The sequence below is a fragment of the Prionailurus viverrinus genome, chromosome B1, assembly GCF_022837055.1.
Source record: "Prionailurus viverrinus isolate Anna chromosome B1, UM_Priviv_1.0, whole genome shotgun sequence".
In the NCBI taxonomy this organism is placed as follows: Eukaryota; Metazoa; Chordata; class Mammalia; order Carnivora; family Felidae; genus Prionailurus; species Prionailurus viverrinus.
Window position 1 is genome coordinate 196,177,478 of NC_062564.1, and position 16,894 is coordinate 196,194,371.

Here is a 16,894-nt window from a genome sequence, read left to right on the forward strand (position 1 = left end):
ACCCATCTCGGAGAAGGTCCAAATTCTCCTGTAAAACCGCTGATGGTCCAGAAGGTGGCAGTTAAATCGGTTAACAATTAAAGAAAAGACAAACTCAAAATACCCTATTGCATTTCAAAAGTGAATTATTTGATTAGCAAAAAAGCCAGAAGAACACTTGGACAATGAACAAAATAATATATATTTTGCAAAACAGTACTTTCTTTAAGGTCAGGCTATTAAGGACTATTGGAAAGTGAAGGATAGATTGTCCTGATGCCATACGTTTATAATAAAAACCATGCACCCACCACCAAAACGATGAAATCCACTTGATCCATTTTTTTTTGTTCATTCTAAAAATTAGATCACAATTACATTTTAGCTAATATTGTTAAATAGAAGATAAAATGAACTGGGGCACCTGGGTGGCTCAGTCGGTTGGGCGTCCGACTTCACCTCAGGTCATGATCTCGCGGTTTGTGAGTTCGAGCCCTGCCACAGCCTCTGTGCGGACAGCTCGGAGCTTGGAGCCAGCTTCTGATTCCGTGTCTCCCTCTCTCTCTGCCCCTCCCCCACTTGTGCTCTGTCTCTATCAAAAATAAATAAATGTAAAAAAAATTTTTTTAGAAGAAGGTAAAATGAACTTATTTTTTATAATTGTTAAGTTTCATTTGTCATACATTATCCCAGTCAAACTGATTTTTTAATTTTCTCCAAAATATGTGTCCCATTTTTGTGGATTCACTTTAAGTGGTCTTATCTCAGTGGGAAAGTGTCCTGAGATAATGAGGCCTTCCCCGCCTGCTGCCCTGGAGATGACTTCTGACCTCCCTGGAATGTCCCTGTCCCTACTTCACCTGTGGCCCCTACCTTACTTCTATTTATGGACTCCGTGCACCTTTCCACTTGGGTACACAGCATCCTAATAACCCCAGACCCTGACTATCAATGCTCCTCTCAGCAAATGAAGCTGGGCACCAGGATCTAGATCTCCCCTTTTTAGAATAAGCAAAGGACATCATTATTTTCATAAACATGAATAAATTGCAGAAGTATATCATTGAAATACACATACATACATAGGTACCCTCATGTATATACATGTAACTGCCTTCCTATGTGTACACATGTATGTATATACATAAAAAACCAAAACTCACTGCTATTTTTAACATTTAAGAATTTGTCATAGAGATGCATTCGCATGGGCATGTGAAAATGTTATAGCTTACAAATTTAATGAATGTAATCAAAGTGGTTTTACTTCCCCCAAATCCTGGGCTTTACATAACAAGACTAAATGACTATAGTAACTGTGGGAACGTGGGAGTTACCAGAGTTGGCTAGAAAAATATTCTGCCAGCAAGATCTTGCTTGCATGACAAACAACCAGAACATCCATCAAATTAAAATCATGTTTGAAACGAAATCCTATTTGCATGACAAACAGCAGAGCATCCGTCAGAACAAACACCAGTGTTTAGGACTTGGTAAAAATTCCGCAGGAAGAGAAAGCAGCAAAGGACAACGAGTACCAAATTAGGGCTGAAAAATGGAAGCCAGAGGCACAAGACTTTTGCATAGAACGAGCCCTGTCTACAAGTTTCAGCAAAAAGCACCCAAAAGAGGTTTTGTTTCTTTTTTATTATTATTACTTTTTATAAAACGAGGACAAAGTCCACCCAAAAAGAGAGAGGGAAAGGAAAGGTGAGGGAGAGAGAAAGAGAGGAGGTGGGAGGGAGAGAGGAAGCGAAAGATGAAAGGTGGAAGAGGAGAGAGAGAGAGAGAGAGAGAGAGAGAGAGATGTTCTTCTTTCCATGGAAAGAGAATGGAGCATGAAGGCATGGGGTCTGAAGGGAGATAATCGCCCAGCCCAGCAGCCAGCAGCTAAAGGGTTTGGCAGACTGCGAGAGCAGGTGTGCTTGGCTGTAAAACAAGCATTGCCTGCCAGGCCCTGGCATCTTCCCAGACTCATGTGTACCACGCAGGCATATGGGGCATAAATAGCGACAGGACAGGAAACGCAAGGCTAGAATCAGGGCGGGAAGCAGAACCCAGCCTTCTAGCACATCCTCAGGCTCTCTCGGACCCTCTCCTCCGAGTGCATTTCATCCACACCTGGGCTCAATTTGAGGGCGTGTTGTTTATTGTCCCGGTGAGAATGTGAGCTCTAGATTCGGGCAGAAGGGAGCCCATTATTCACCAGCTCTATGGCATTGGTCGTATTGGGTCTCGGCGTTCTCATCTAAAAATGAGGGCCAGGGTACATTTCTGAGAGAATTGGAAGAAAGAAAGATGTTCGAGCATGCGCGGTACGCCTTGCTGAGCACCTGGCAGGCCACGCCCCTTCCCTCCATTATTGTGGGGACAGTTTTCCCTCCTCTGTCTAGGAAGGGTCATGGCTGCCGAAGTTAGAGCCCACCCCATCTTGTAAAAAAAAAGACCCCCGAACTGCATTTCCTTCTTCTTACCTATGAAGTTAGTGTTTATTACTGGGAGGCAGGTGGAGTGAAGAATTCTGCAGGAGGGGCTTGGAACCAGCAGCCAGGAGAGCTGGAAATTACTTGTCTATGCCCTTGGGCACTAACATAACCTTGGAGAGATGCCATGACTGTACTTGAGCATCCTCAACTCTGTTTTGGGGATTCTCCAGAGATCGAGAACTGGTTTTACTATATGCTGTGTAACTATAATATATAATATATGTTCTGTAACTATACTTGATTTTTGAACTGCATGGGTTTTTGTTGTTTTGATAAATACAATACTAATCATGTATTTTCTCTTTCCTATGATTTTCATGATAACAGTTTCTTTTCTCTAGTTTACTTTACCGTAAGGATACTGCACATAATACATACAACACACAAAATACGTGTTAACTGTTTCAGTTATCAGTACAGCTTCTGGTCAGCAGTTGGCCAATAGTAGTTACGTTTTTCAGGAGTCAAAAGTTATCATATAACTATAGTAATATAGTGATTAATTTATCTTAATATATGATTAATCATGAATGTACAATTTAAGTAATGATTAACACACAATTATATACCTTAATATAATTATTTTAAGACAGATATATAAGTATAATTTTTCTAGTACATTACAGTTATATGGCTTCATTCCATGATTATAGTATATATTATATACAAGTATATATATATATATATCATTATATATGTAACTAGAATGTAATTATTTATATATAATTATGATGAGATATATATTTTTCGTGTGTGTTATATATACATACATATTGTAAAGAATTGGTTCACGTAAGATGGTGGCTGAGAAGTCCCGAGATCTGCAGTCAGCAAGCTGGAGACTGACAATTCATGAGACTGAGTTCTAGTTCAAGCCTGGAGGCCTGAGAAACAGGAAAGCCAATGGTGTAAGTTCTAGTCCAAAGGCCAACAGGCTTGAGAACCAAAAATGGATATTTTAGTTCAAGTCCAAAAGCAGGAAAAAAACTGATGTCCCATCTCCAAAGAGAGTCAAGTGGACTTACCTGGAACTTTGAGGTCAATCTTTTCCTTCTATTTAGGCTTTCAACTAATTAGCTGGGGCCCACCCACACTGGGAGGGCAATCTGCTTCCCTCAGTTACTGATTCAAATGTTAATCTCATCCAAAAACCCCCTCACAGACACACCCAGAATAGCATTCGATTACGTGTTTGGGCACCATGTGGCCCACTCAAGTTGGCACATGGAATTAACCATCACATCAACCATACCTTTCTTGAAAAGAAAGGAGGAGGAGAAGGGTAAGTAGAGCCCAGAAATACAGAATTGAAAACTCAAGAAATCCAGGTTTCTTGATATTTAGCATCTTCCGGGAAACAAGATGAAATAGCTAGATTCTATGAATTTTAGAGACACGGAGGAAGATGGTACCTTATCACATCATGAAGAAAATCCATGATTTCTAAGGAGAATGAAATACTTAAGAATGCATAGAAATAGCGTTACTATTTAAATAAGCATCTACCATGAGCCAGGCATCTTATGTGCATTATCTTACTACTCACATTAACCCTCCGAGCTGGGCTTCATTAAGACCATATTAGGTAGGGGCAGAGGCTGAGAGGGGTTAAGTAACATGTCCAAGGTCACTTAGCTAGTCGGTGACAATGCTGGGATTTTCTTATCCCCAAACTTCTGCTCCTTCTAAATTGTCCTTTTGTTCTCTGCTGGACACACTGTGCCCTGGTGCCTAGGACACTGCCTGGCATGTAGCAGGGACCCAACAACTATCTGCAGAATGAGTAATGGGAGATGCCCAGACAACCTACCTTCTCCTGCCGTTGTTTTTACCAGACCTCTCTCACCGGAAAGCCTGGTGGACCCCACCCACCTATCCACATTGCCCTGTTCCTGAGTCAATCAGTCCTAAATAGAGAAAGAAGACAATTCTTCATCTCCACTGCTTCAGATGAGGAAGAGTGAGTACTTCCTTTCCACAGATTGTGTTTTCTCTATGATAGAAAAGGACCCTGGAAATTTTGGTGCCTCAAATTCATCTCCCCGTAGAGCACTACAAAATCATCCACACACGTTCTCTGGTGCTCCTTTCTGAAGAAACACACCACACACTATTAGGTACTCGGATCCATGATACACAGTAACGATGTGCCATCACGTGGGTCTGATTTTGCATTCTGATCCTATTTGGCCACTTCGGGCTTATGAATCGGGGCAAAGAAACCACATTTTTAGCGTGTTTCCCCTTCTGTAAATTCTGTATGATTTCCCCCGGCATGTAGGGATGCTGTGGGCATTTAATGTGCTAATTCAGACAAAGTACTTAGCACAGTACCTGGCTTATGGGTAAGGAGGATGAAGGATGACATATTAGGTATTGTTACTGCCCAACCTCAACCTCCAGTTTTATTCTACAGCAGACTGTGTGTCCCAATGGAGAGAAATCCCCAGTGCTAATACTATCCGAAATGCTACCTGAGTCGGGTACAGTTTCTGGCCTCTGCACTAGAATGGCTGCCCTTGCCAGGGCCCATTTCCCCAGTTGAGTTGGTTTTCCCCACCTCATCCCCCTCTTCATGGCTTCTTACGCTCGGTGACGCAACAAAGTACTCAACTCCTGTGGCTCCCCCAACTCACTGCCCACGCTGTCTGCCAGCCTTCGAAGCCGTCTTCTCCAAATTTAAAGATGTGTCACTTTCTCTTTTAAAAAGTTCCCTTTTATTTGGATTAACAGCCCCATCGTCCTGTTTGCCACTTCCGAAGTGATTCCAATAAATAGAAACCAGAACATTTGGAAATTGCCTCGAGCCCTCTCTATGCTAGTCTCACTTGGAAATCTCCAGCAGCTGCGTGTTTTCCTAACGACCTTCAGTTGCTCAGAGAATGTATAATTCATTCCCCACCTATCTTCACTAATCCCACTTTCCTAAAATAAATATTAACTGAACTTATCTGCTAAAACAAGCCCAAATCAAGTCTCTTATCAAATGAACTCAGAGGCAGAACAAAAAGCTGAGAATCTGGTGGAGAGGTAATTGTCTTTATTGGGAAGGCAGATCTAAAACTCCCTCTGGCCTGCCGTTGCATTCAATCCTGTTCGGCAAGCCTTTATTGAACACTCTCTATGCAGGCAGCAACAGGGCTGGAGAGCACAGAAAATTGGATTCAGAGTTAGAAGGCCTGATATCAGAGGAATTGGATCCGAATTCCATCTTTACTCTTGACCAATTGTGAACATCATGAAAATCGCTCTGAGGCTCATTTGCAGTAGAATAGTAACACGATTCCTATTACCGGAATCCCTCAACACCTCTCCCCACCTCCTAACACACACAACTTTCAGCAAAGTCTCCCTGGATTTGTCGGGAGAAGACAGTGAGTGTCTTGTCAAATATTAGAAAAGAATATTGACTTCCTGATGCATGGATGGATCATGGGAGTAGAAGTTGCAATATCTCTAGTTCAATTCAAAGGAGAAAGTTATTTGTTTTATTTCATGAAAATTTATAAATCCCATTGCCCATGAAAATATCCTTCCCAATCCAATTCTATTTAAGCCCCGTGCAGTCCTAGTATCCTTATCCTAACAGCACCTTTGCTTGCTGCTAGCATGGGAGATTGAGGAATAATCTAGAAATGTGTCTTGAACCTTCATTGCAGAGGCTGTTGTTCCCAAAGGCCTTATCTGACGATGTCACTGTTTTTGTTTGAGCTCTTGGATGGGACCATCCTTGGAAGCCTCTCTCCTTCTGGATTAGCTGGTCATCATAGCACCGGGGATGCGGGGTTGGGTCCAAATACGACCCATCATCTAGCATCAATAGGTGAGGGGACCAGAGGATCACATAGATGAAACATAGCAAATAACCAGATTTGTGCTACCAAGCAGCAGCTACAAAAGGCAATTTTAAAATCTCCTATCAGAAAAGGGTATTGTCTCAATGGATAATGGATTCTTTCTGAGAAACAAAATAGGAGATGGAAGTAAAGGTTTACGACAAATGCTGATCGACGTTTACTTCCAAACTGGCTTCACGATATTGCTCCAAAATCTTGGGTTCCCACTCTTTCCCCCTCTCCAACAAAATCCTCTCCTGCTTCTTTCCCAGGGCTGCAATGATGGACTGAGCAACGGTGTTGAAAGCACCGGGTAGACTATCGAATCCTGAACGTGCCAGAGGTTGTCACCATTCTGAGCCACTGGGATAGGTGCTCTGAGGGGCAAGCAGATGAAAATCTCATGAGCCCCAACACTCTTGAGCGCACAGCCCAGGGAGAACTATTAATAGACTCCCCAGTAAGAGAGTCCACTGAGGGCTGGGCAAGAGGAAGTGTGGTGAGTGAAACAGGCACACGTTTAGGAACGCCCTTTGCTCTTAAAAGAACGTCAAAGCCAAATGGGGCAATTACAGAGAAAGGGTTACAATTGCCCGAGAAATCTTCAAGGAAAATAATTCCTTGTCCTCTGAGGGCACCTTCCAGTGCACCCTCAGGAAAGTATCCTTAAACCCGCATGGACCTAATGAGGTAGGCCAGTTATCAAACACACAAAAAACTCCACTCTTATTTCTGAGAGAGCTCTCGAACCCACACGACTTCTTTGAGTTCAAATCAAGAAATTAAATATTCTAAATTTTTTGCACCAGCCTGTGTTCCTGTCTTTAATTTATAGAGCCAGGGACAGAAAAGGGAAGAAAGGGGCATGCTAATGAGGTTATTTCTCTTGTTGGCATTTGCCTACTAATATTTCTTTTCAAAAGAAGGATATGAACTAGAAACACAGCTCATTGTTCTAAACACCTTGAGAGTAAGATGACTTAGTAGAAATATAGTAGGGGGGAAAAAAGGCTGGAGAGAAAAACACAAAGTTTCATCCCATGTACCTCTCGCGTTACGAATGTTTTCCCCTCCGTCATTTGCTATCATTTTTTTTTTTTTACATTGCTTGCTACATGAAAATGTGTTACCATAAAAAATACTCTCCAAAAGAGTTTGCAGTGGGGAATTGGACCATACATGTGTGGCCACTTGGATTCTAAATTGAGGACACTGATGTGTGAAGGTTTATTCCTGGCGTCTTGTAATGAACAAGAACCAAAAAAGACAAGGACGTAGGAAGGTTTTATCCAAGCTCATTGGAAGTTTTCACAGGGTCTCAGTCTCATGTTGTAACTTCAGCGGAACTAAACACGAGAGCCAGAAGACACAGTGGATTCAGCCACATGCCCTGTCCTTTCTCCCTCCCCTGTTCCTTTCTCTGGAGATAGAAACTATTTTTTTCTTAAGCCCTTGTCATGATTGCAGCTTCCTGAGGGCTGTCTCTGTCTATCCCTCTGCTCCCCCTTGAGCACAAGAGAGATACCATAGCTACTACTCTGTCAGTCCAAATTTGTGAAATCAAAGTCCTCCAAATAAGCAAACAGCGAAAGCTACCAATTTAAATCCCACCTGCAGGAGCCCTTTATTTCGTCCACTTTTCCCGCATTTGTTTATTTTGTTCTAGACATCTTTGGGGGATCACATTTGTCCTGGGAATTTCAAGTTGGCCTTCTGCTGCCTGAATGTCGCATTCCTGTGCATTCCACGAGAGCCGATGGATACAAAGTCACAACAAAATGGAAACTATTACCTTGAGCCAAGCTAGCCCTTGAGAAGTCCTTAACTTGAAAGTTTTCCTTCCGCCCAAATGTTCAGTCAGGGACTAAGTGCTGAGAAGATGGCCTTCTAGAAAGCATGACTTGGAGGAGACAGGCTGCACTGTGTGCTGAAGTCAGCGAACTCAGGCTGGAAACCAGTCACACTTGGTAGTGAGAGTCAGTTGAACGCACCTCTTCCGATTCCCCTCTGCCGTGGATCCTGGATCGCAGCTTAAAATTCGCAGCAGGGGAGTATTTACATCCCTGAAATCAGCAAACGCTACAAATCTGAGGGTAATGTTTTTCTGTTTCCTTTTGTCCCAGAGAGGCAGTTAATAAACTTTTTTCTAGCACAGCACTAACTACAGGCCTGTGAAAGGTCAATGTTTCAAAGAGCCCGTCTGGATCTGAAATGCCTTAAGAGGAAGGCCTCTCATTTCTGTGATTTCTCAAGGAAGTGCCAGCAAGAAATGAAAATCTGTCTCTGTGACTTTTTCTTTCAGTGCTTTAAAATAACCCACACCAGGGGCACCCGAGTGGCTCAGTCGGTTGAGCTTCCGAGTTCGGCTCAGGTCATGATCTCACAGCTCGTGGGTTCGATCTCGGTGTCGGGCTCTGTGCGGACAGCTCAGAGCCTGGAGCCTGCTTTGGATTCTGTGTCTCCCTCTCTCCCTGCCCCTAACCCATTTGCATTCTATCTATGTCTCTCTCAAAAATAAATAAACATTAAAAATATTCTTTTTTAAATAACCCACACCGGAGCTCCGGCCAGTGACTTCCTGCCCTCCCCTTGTGTTGTGCGTGACTTGAAAGTCCTTCCATTGCTCAGGCCATGCAGTTTTTACACCTGTATTGTGTTATATAAGCCAGCCTGTCTAGTTCTGGAACCATCCTGTAAATATGTCAGCTTAGATTTTCCTTTTCTTCTGCTTCACCCTCAGGCGGTAACTTTCATTCCCTTCCAAACAAATCCTTCCTGCAGTGGTTTGCTCCCCTGCCTCCACTGTCTCATGTTCCATCACTTTTCACTGCCCGCCACCCGCCTGCTGTGCCCTCGGCTCAAGAGCTCCAGTGCCGGTCCGCAATGCAGGCTCCTGAATGCTACACACCCCTTCTCTCTCCCTCTGAGCATGTGCCCCTGTCAGCAGGGCCATGTCCCTAAAACGCCTCCCTCGGCTGCCACAGCTACTCCAGATCATGGGACTCAGGCTTCATCTCTGACTAGTCTTCTGTCTCTTCTTGATGGGATTGTTCTCCTCCTACAGGCAGGGCTTTTGAGGAGTCTGAGGTGGGTACAACCCATTGGGTCCACACAGGGCTTGGGACCCTTTTTACAGCCATCGCTGTTTTATTGTGTTGTTACATATGTAAATATGGCATTTCCTCTAGTAGAATAGACAGGCCTTAGGAGCCAAGAGGGGGCCTTATTGAACTCTGGATTCTTTACAGATGCTTTTCAGGTGAGAAGTGTTAGGCAGAAAATGGACTTCCATAGCTGGACCTCCCCAATGTCCTAAGTTATCTGATATAAACACAGGAAGGACAGTTGTTCTCAAGCAAGAGTGATTGGTCCCTTAGACATTTGGTAAAGTCTGGAGGGTTTTTTTGTTTTTGTTTTTGTTTTTTTCATTTTCACAACAGTGAGGGCATGCTACGCGCTACGGGTGGTTAGACAACATGCATCCAGCTAAATGTTCTATAGTGCATAGTACGATTCCCACAAAAAGGAATCATCAGACCCCAAATTTCAGTAGTGCTGAGGTAGAGAACCCCTGACTTATAGTGTGACCATCCTAATGCTGTTCACCAGCTAATGGGGTGGTAAGAGTTGGGTTGTGGGTCTGGTCACACTTGCTTAACCACCCAATAACTGAGTGTCATAAGGGTTGCTGCACCCATCTGCTTATCTGAACCTGGCAACAGGATGGCCCCCTCCTGGCTTTCCACAAGGTCTTTGTTCTGACCCTCAGTCGCCACTGAATACACAGCAGAGCCCCTCACTTTCAATCCTTGGATGTGTCTCTTAACACGCAATAAACAAGCCATAGCATCAGGATGATCTGTGTGTGAGTCTCAGCAACCTGCATCGTTCACAAGCACGTCACATACTCAAAAACTTACACTTGACAATCACGAGTTCGGGGAAAGTGTAAGTTAGTGGCTAGAAGCTCAGAGACCCAAGGTCAGAGGACAGTAATGCTCATGATAGCTTGAGTGTTGAGTCTTTGCTAATCTTCCCTCCGTTTTCTAGTCTGTAAAATGAGGACATAAGTGAGACACGCCTCGTGGAGTTGTGACAACTATGCGATGATGCAACCACAGTGTTGAGAAACACGCCCCGCAGCTAGTAACCACTTAGCAAATAGGCGGTGTCAATAAAACAACATTAGATTCTTTATGGGTTGGGAAAAAAGAGAAGCCGGGTGTTTCTGAATATTAAGGGGATTATGGATTATCATCAAATTAATAACCTACTTTCTGTAAGTAACTCCTTCGATCTTTATTGTGTTGAATTGAAGTGAACTGATTTCACTACGATGCACGTGTATCCCATCGTTTGTTACCGAGCAACAATTCAAATAGAATAGAATGTTTGAAAGGAATAATTCATGGAGCTTGCAAACAGTGAGGAAGGGGGGCGGGGAGAATACAGTGCATAGAATACAAGATGCATTGCCGTGAGCCAAGTCTTGAATATCTTCTATTTTTCTACATTAGTTTGTGCCTCAAGGGTCCAAAGCGTCTTGCTAATCTGATGACTCTCCACAACATCCTGGTATGATCATTCCAATTTTTTTTTTTCAACCTGAGTAAACTGAACTGCAGAAAAATTGAGTGATTTGCTCAAGGTCACACAAAAGAGAAGCCCAGAATAGAACTGCATCTGCTGGCTTCCCGTTCAGCCAGGACCCTTCCCAATACACCTTACTTGAAGCAGTCTGGTGAGAGTGGCTAATGGCTTTGCTATTCTTAAACCACCAGTACCTTTTTTTTTTTTCCTGAGTAATACTCTTGGCAAACTTGTTTATTTTCTAGAGTGAGAGATATTTCTGAAAATAGAGCCTCTAAGCAAAGTTGATTGTCATTCTAAAAAGAATAGTCAGTCTCAAAGCAGCAAATTAATTTGTTAAAAATGTGGGTTTGGGGACTGTAATCAAAGAGGAAGATCCTATACCAATGTCAAGAATCTGGAAAGATGGAGAAATTGAATGAAAGATATTGACTATCAAAGGAAGAGTTTTGCAAAGGCTCGAAAACGTGGATTCAGAGTAATAGCAGGCGTTTAGCAATGAGCTTGAGTTCTGGCCAAGAAATGCGGTGCACCTTGGCACCTTTCCCTGACCTCACAATCCTGCAGGCAACTCATTTCCTCCAGCCAAATCGATGGCTTTCTAATAGCTGAGCATCCCGCTCTGAATCACTTGCAAACCACTAAGATATACTTTCACTGTTTATTTTCTAACTTGAGACGGAGAAGAGCAAGGTCAGTTGATTCTTTCAATGATTGCTCTTAAAATAAAAACTCTCACTGCCATCTTTTGAACTTTTGAAAACCAATGCCCAATAACACAGCCATTTTAGCCAATTCAGTTGTTCATGACCATAGTTTTCCATAACTTTATTATCTCTGTCTATAGCATATATATTTAATGCACTGGCATTATCAGTGGCATGTGCTTTTACATTTCTCAAGGATGGTGCCTTGTGCCTACTGTGTACTCAGCTAACATTGGAAACAAAAAAAAATATACAAAGATAATAAATGGTTCCATTTAATTAGGGCTTATTTTTCCTGTGAGATAGAGCCCTCCTATTAGAAGAATAAGTGTATATTGATCATATGATGATGTGGAGAAAAGGCTTACTGGTGGGAAAGGTGCATGTCCAGGAGCTGTAGAAAATAAAATTGAATGGGTGTGTCAATTAGGCAGAGAACATAGGCTTCATGTCGAGTGGGCATAATAGTGTGGACAGTATGAGCCAAAGAGTGGAGGGATTCCAACCACAAGATGAAAGCTCTAGAATGAATAAGTTCTAGGAGGCAATACATTTGCTACCTGTATTCTACTTGGTAACCAACATGCTCATAAGAAGCTGCATCACTGTCACTACTACCGCCATCATCATCACCACCATCACCATCATCATCATCACCATCACCACCATCATCACCATCATCACCATCACCATCAACATCATCCTCTCTTATGACTACAAGTCAAAGAAAGAAATCCATCAAAGTCTGGAAGCCAGAATATAAATATTACTGTTAATCATTACTGTTAGAATACTCATGATCTTTTAGTGTTTATCTGAAACTACTTTACATTTTTACACTAACTGAAACAAGATTGCTTAGTTTCTCAGGACTGGAAGAATTATAAAGCATATGGCAGAGAATTCACTTTTGTTGGTCCACATCCAGATTTTTGTACTCATGCTGTACCTTATTTGAATATAATGAATCAACAGACAGAGGCTAGAGGCTAGATTAGATTGCTGACTGACTGTCAAGGCAATGGAGAAGTTATGTGGTGAAACCAGCTTGTATCTCTCTTGTAATTATGTCGTCTTTACCTTCATTCTGTTTGAAATGAAAGATGCTTCTTCTAGATGCTGGCCCCTTTGAAAAAGTGGCCTGAAAAATACAACATGTTTCTTCCTCAAACTCCAAATTCTATTTCAGATGTTAGATGCTAGTTGCTAAGGGAACCATTACAGGGCAATTATCATTAAAACAGTTTGAAACTAGATACCTGAAGGAGGGGATTGTTCTCTGGTCTTTTAAGTGCAATGGTTGGGCAAACCCTTTCTCCCATTAGTAAAGCCCGTTCACGGACAGACTACTTTTCCTTTTCACCCACTTCCTGGGAAAAGAGTGAAAGAGATTGTATTAAATCCTTGGAGAAGAGAAGACTCCTATATGGATGAATGTTGAAATCAGATTGAACCCAGACTCATGATAGCTGTGTTATAAGGAAATTGTATTTAAACTTGGGAAACAACTTTTTTTCTTCTACTTTTTTTATAAATAGGAGTACAAATTGGATACAATAAAATGCAGATTTTATGTACATTTTGATGAGTTTTGACCAACGTATACCTTTGTTCAAATGCCACCCCAAAATGATACAGAATATTTTCATCTTTCCACAAAGTGCCCCCCTTATACCACATTCCAGGCATTTCTTCTCCCTGGACACAACTATGCTGGTACCAGTCACCATAATTTAGTGTCTCCTATCCTGGAACTTCATATAAATGGAATAACATTATACTTAATCTTATTTTCTGGCCTCTATTGCCCAAATGTAAGGCTTATAAGATTAATCCATGGTATTCTATTTACCAATAGTCCTTTCTTTTTATGGCTGAGTCGTATTCCACTGAATGAATAAAGCTGTTATGAGTGTTCTTTTAGATATCTGTCTGTGGGCAGGTATTTTCATTCCAACTTTAGTGTTGCTAGTCACAGATTTGACTTACTAACTCTAAATAGAAGAAGCCACCGTGGGAGTAGATTGTTCTGAATAGAAGGGCCTTTTATGCACTTTTAGCTCTTTGGTCATCTCAGCCCAGGGTTGTGGACCCACTGTCTACCACCATCACCCATCCCCAATCTTCAATACCCATTGAAAGTATTCTCAAATTCCGTATGTCTTGAGTACCACAGCCAAACAGTGTAATAAAGTCAAGACCCCTTCCACATTCCCATTCTCACTTAAATAATTGGGACTTCCTTCTAACATGTCAACACCTTGTAGCTCATGAGGAGACGTACAGTAGCTATGCCTCTGTTTAGATTGAAAAGCAGCCTGGGATGCGTGGGTGACTCAGTCTGTTAAGTGTCTGACTCTTGGTTTCAGCTCAGGTCGTCTCACTGTTCCTGAGATCGAGCCCCCATCTGGCTCGCTTGGGGTTCTCTCTCTGTTCCTCTCACTCTCAAAATAAGTAAATAAACATTAAAAAACCAAGCAGTCTAACATTTTCAGAGTAATTGCTTCAGAAACTCACCTGACCAACCCACAAGCCCCCTCGGGTAGTGACTTTGAATGCATGCGTTACCACTTTGCATGAATTTTGCACACATAGTGAAAAATAAGTCAGGTTTCAACAATGCACTTTCTTTTTTTATATATTAAATATAATGTGTTGTCAAATTGATTTCCATACAACACCCAGTGTTCATCCCAACAAGTGCCCTCCTCAATGCCCATCATCCACTTTCCCGTCTTCCCCACCCCCCATCAACCCTCAGTTTGTTCTCTGTATTTAAGTCTCTTATGGTTTGCCTCCTTCCCTCTCTGTAACTTTAACTTTAATTTCCCTTCCCCTCCTCCCTGGTCGTAAGTTTCTCAGGATCCACATATGAGTGAAAACATATGATATCTGTTTTTCTTTGCCTGACTTATTTCACTTAGCATCACACTCTCCAGTTCCATCCACGTTGCTACAAGTGGCCAGATTTCACTCTTTCTCATTGCCAAGTAGTATTCCATTGTGTATATAAACCACAATTTCTTTACCCATTCATCAGCTGATGGACATTGAGGCTCTTTCCACAATTTGGCTATTGTTGAAAGCACTGCTATAAACATTGGGGTACAAGTGCCCCTATGCATCAGCACTCCTGTATCCCTTGGGTAAATTCCTAGCAGTGCTATTCCTGGGTCATAGGGTAGATCTATTTTTAATTTTTTGAGGAACCTCCACACTGTTTTCCAGAGTGGCTGCACCAATTTGCATTCCCACCACCAGTGCAAGAGGGTTCCCGTTTCTCCGCATCCTCACCAGCACCTGTAGTCTCCTGATTTGTTCATTTTAGCCACTCTGACCAGCGTGAAGTGGTATCTCAGTGTGGTTTTGATCTGTATTTCCCTGATGAGGAGTGACGTTGAGCATCTTTTCATGAACAATGCACTTTCTAGGAGGACTTTTAGTGCCTCCTACGTTTTCTGAGCTATAGGAAAGGATATGTTAATAAGACCATATTTAAAATTCACCCCAGTGGTGCTTCAACATCCTTTCTGAGAAAGATGTACTGAGATGTTTGCTATAATCCATGCTAAGACCTTTCTAACACTTTAAGGACTGTGTTACAGCGGAGAAAGCTTTATTAGAAAACGGTGGTCTGGCTGTGGGATCCCTGGAGCGTTTGCTTTAGCCCACGGGGTAGTGAGCCTGTTATCCGTGCTTTGATTCTGGCACACACAGGTTATGCCTGAAGCTCTCACACATTTCCAATTCTTCTAAGAGGTGACACGTCTCTAGGTGATTTAATCCCATCAACTGATTCTTTGTTTTTTCTTTTGGAGATGAGCTGATGTGCAGGGGACACCATTTAAACACGAGTGTTTCCAACTCCTGATTTTTAGGGGGGAGGGGCGGTTTCTTAAGGTTATATGATTTCCCAACCGCTTTCTTTTGGACTCTGTTAGCCAAATAGGCATTAAATACCATGCCCATTTTACAGATGGTAAGAATGGGGCAGGTTAAGTGGCTTTTGCCCGTAGGGGCGTGTGTATGGTGTGCCTGAAACCATTGTGATCCCCAGCCACGCCTTCAAGGTGACGGAGTGGGAGATGGTGCAACCTGCATCACAGAGACCCCTGACATCAAACCCCTGGGGAAGTGGAGCACCAATGACGTGCAGATGAGTGCCGTTTCCTTGAAGGATTACATTGCGGTGAAGCAGAATGTGCCAAAGTACCTGTCCCGCAGCACAGGGCACTATGCGGCCAAATACTTCTGAAAAGCCTGACGCCCTGCTGTGGAGAGCCTCACCAACCCGATGACGTTGCACGGCCATAACAACGGCAAGCAGCTCATGACCATGCCCCTTGCCAAGTGTACCTTGGAGATCATCTATCTGCTCACCGGTGAGAAACCACACATCACCCTCCTGACCGCACAGGTCCTGGTGCATGTGATTATTCACAGGTTCTGGGAGGACTCAACCCAAACTGGGCAAACCAGAACAGGGAAGCATCAGGCCACCGATGTGTCCCCACTACGCCATGGGAATCAGGCCATCTGACTGCTGTGCACAGGTGTCCGTGGGGCCGCCCTCTGGAACATCAAGACCATTGCTGAGTATCCAGCAGATGAGATCATCAGTCAAGCCCAGGGTTCTTCCAATTCCTATGCTATCAAGAAGCACGAGCTGGAAAGTGTACTCAGGTCCAACCATTGGTCCCCTGGCTGTGGCCCCAATAAACCTAACTGCCCACCCCAGTCTGGGTGGAAGCAAAACCTCGTCTCTGTTCTGAGAGAAATCCCTGAAGTAATTCTAAATTTTTGTAAATGAAAGACAAGTGGATACTTATGGTAGGGGAGGGACTTGGCAAGGTAGCCCCTCCAAATCCCCCTAAATGTACCCAGCTAGCACTGAAGGATGGGGGAGAGTCAGTAAATCTGCACACGAATGAAGAAACTTGAGAGGAAAAGGATCTAGATTCTGAATGCTTTCTCTTTCAGGGGCCAGTATTTGAGAGTGTGCCTGGTGAATCAGGATGGTGGGAACTGAAGGTCGTGAGGCACGAAGAACACCAAAGAGGAAAACGTTATGGGGGAAGAAGGGGCTCACCAACTAATCTGAAAACACCCAAAAACTTAACTCACAGAATCCACTAGAAAAAACATGCAAATCATGTACATAGTTTTAATGCTCTAGTTACTACCTTTAAAAAAATTAAAGGACAGGCACCTGGGTGTCTCAGTCAGTTAAGCAAAAGGTTATCAGGCCAGGTCATGATAGCGTCTGACTTTGGCTCAGGTCATGATCTCGTGGTTC

General features: G+C 42.9%; 1 pseudogene; it reads left to right on the forward strand.

Annotated features, from left to right (window-relative positions):
• Nucleotides 1-1,817: 1,817 nt before the first annotated feature.
• On the forward strand, nucleotides 1,818-16,408 carry LOC125164916 (40S ribosomal protein S5-like; annotated as a pseudogene).
• Nucleotides 16,409-16,894: the final 486 nt, after the last annotated feature.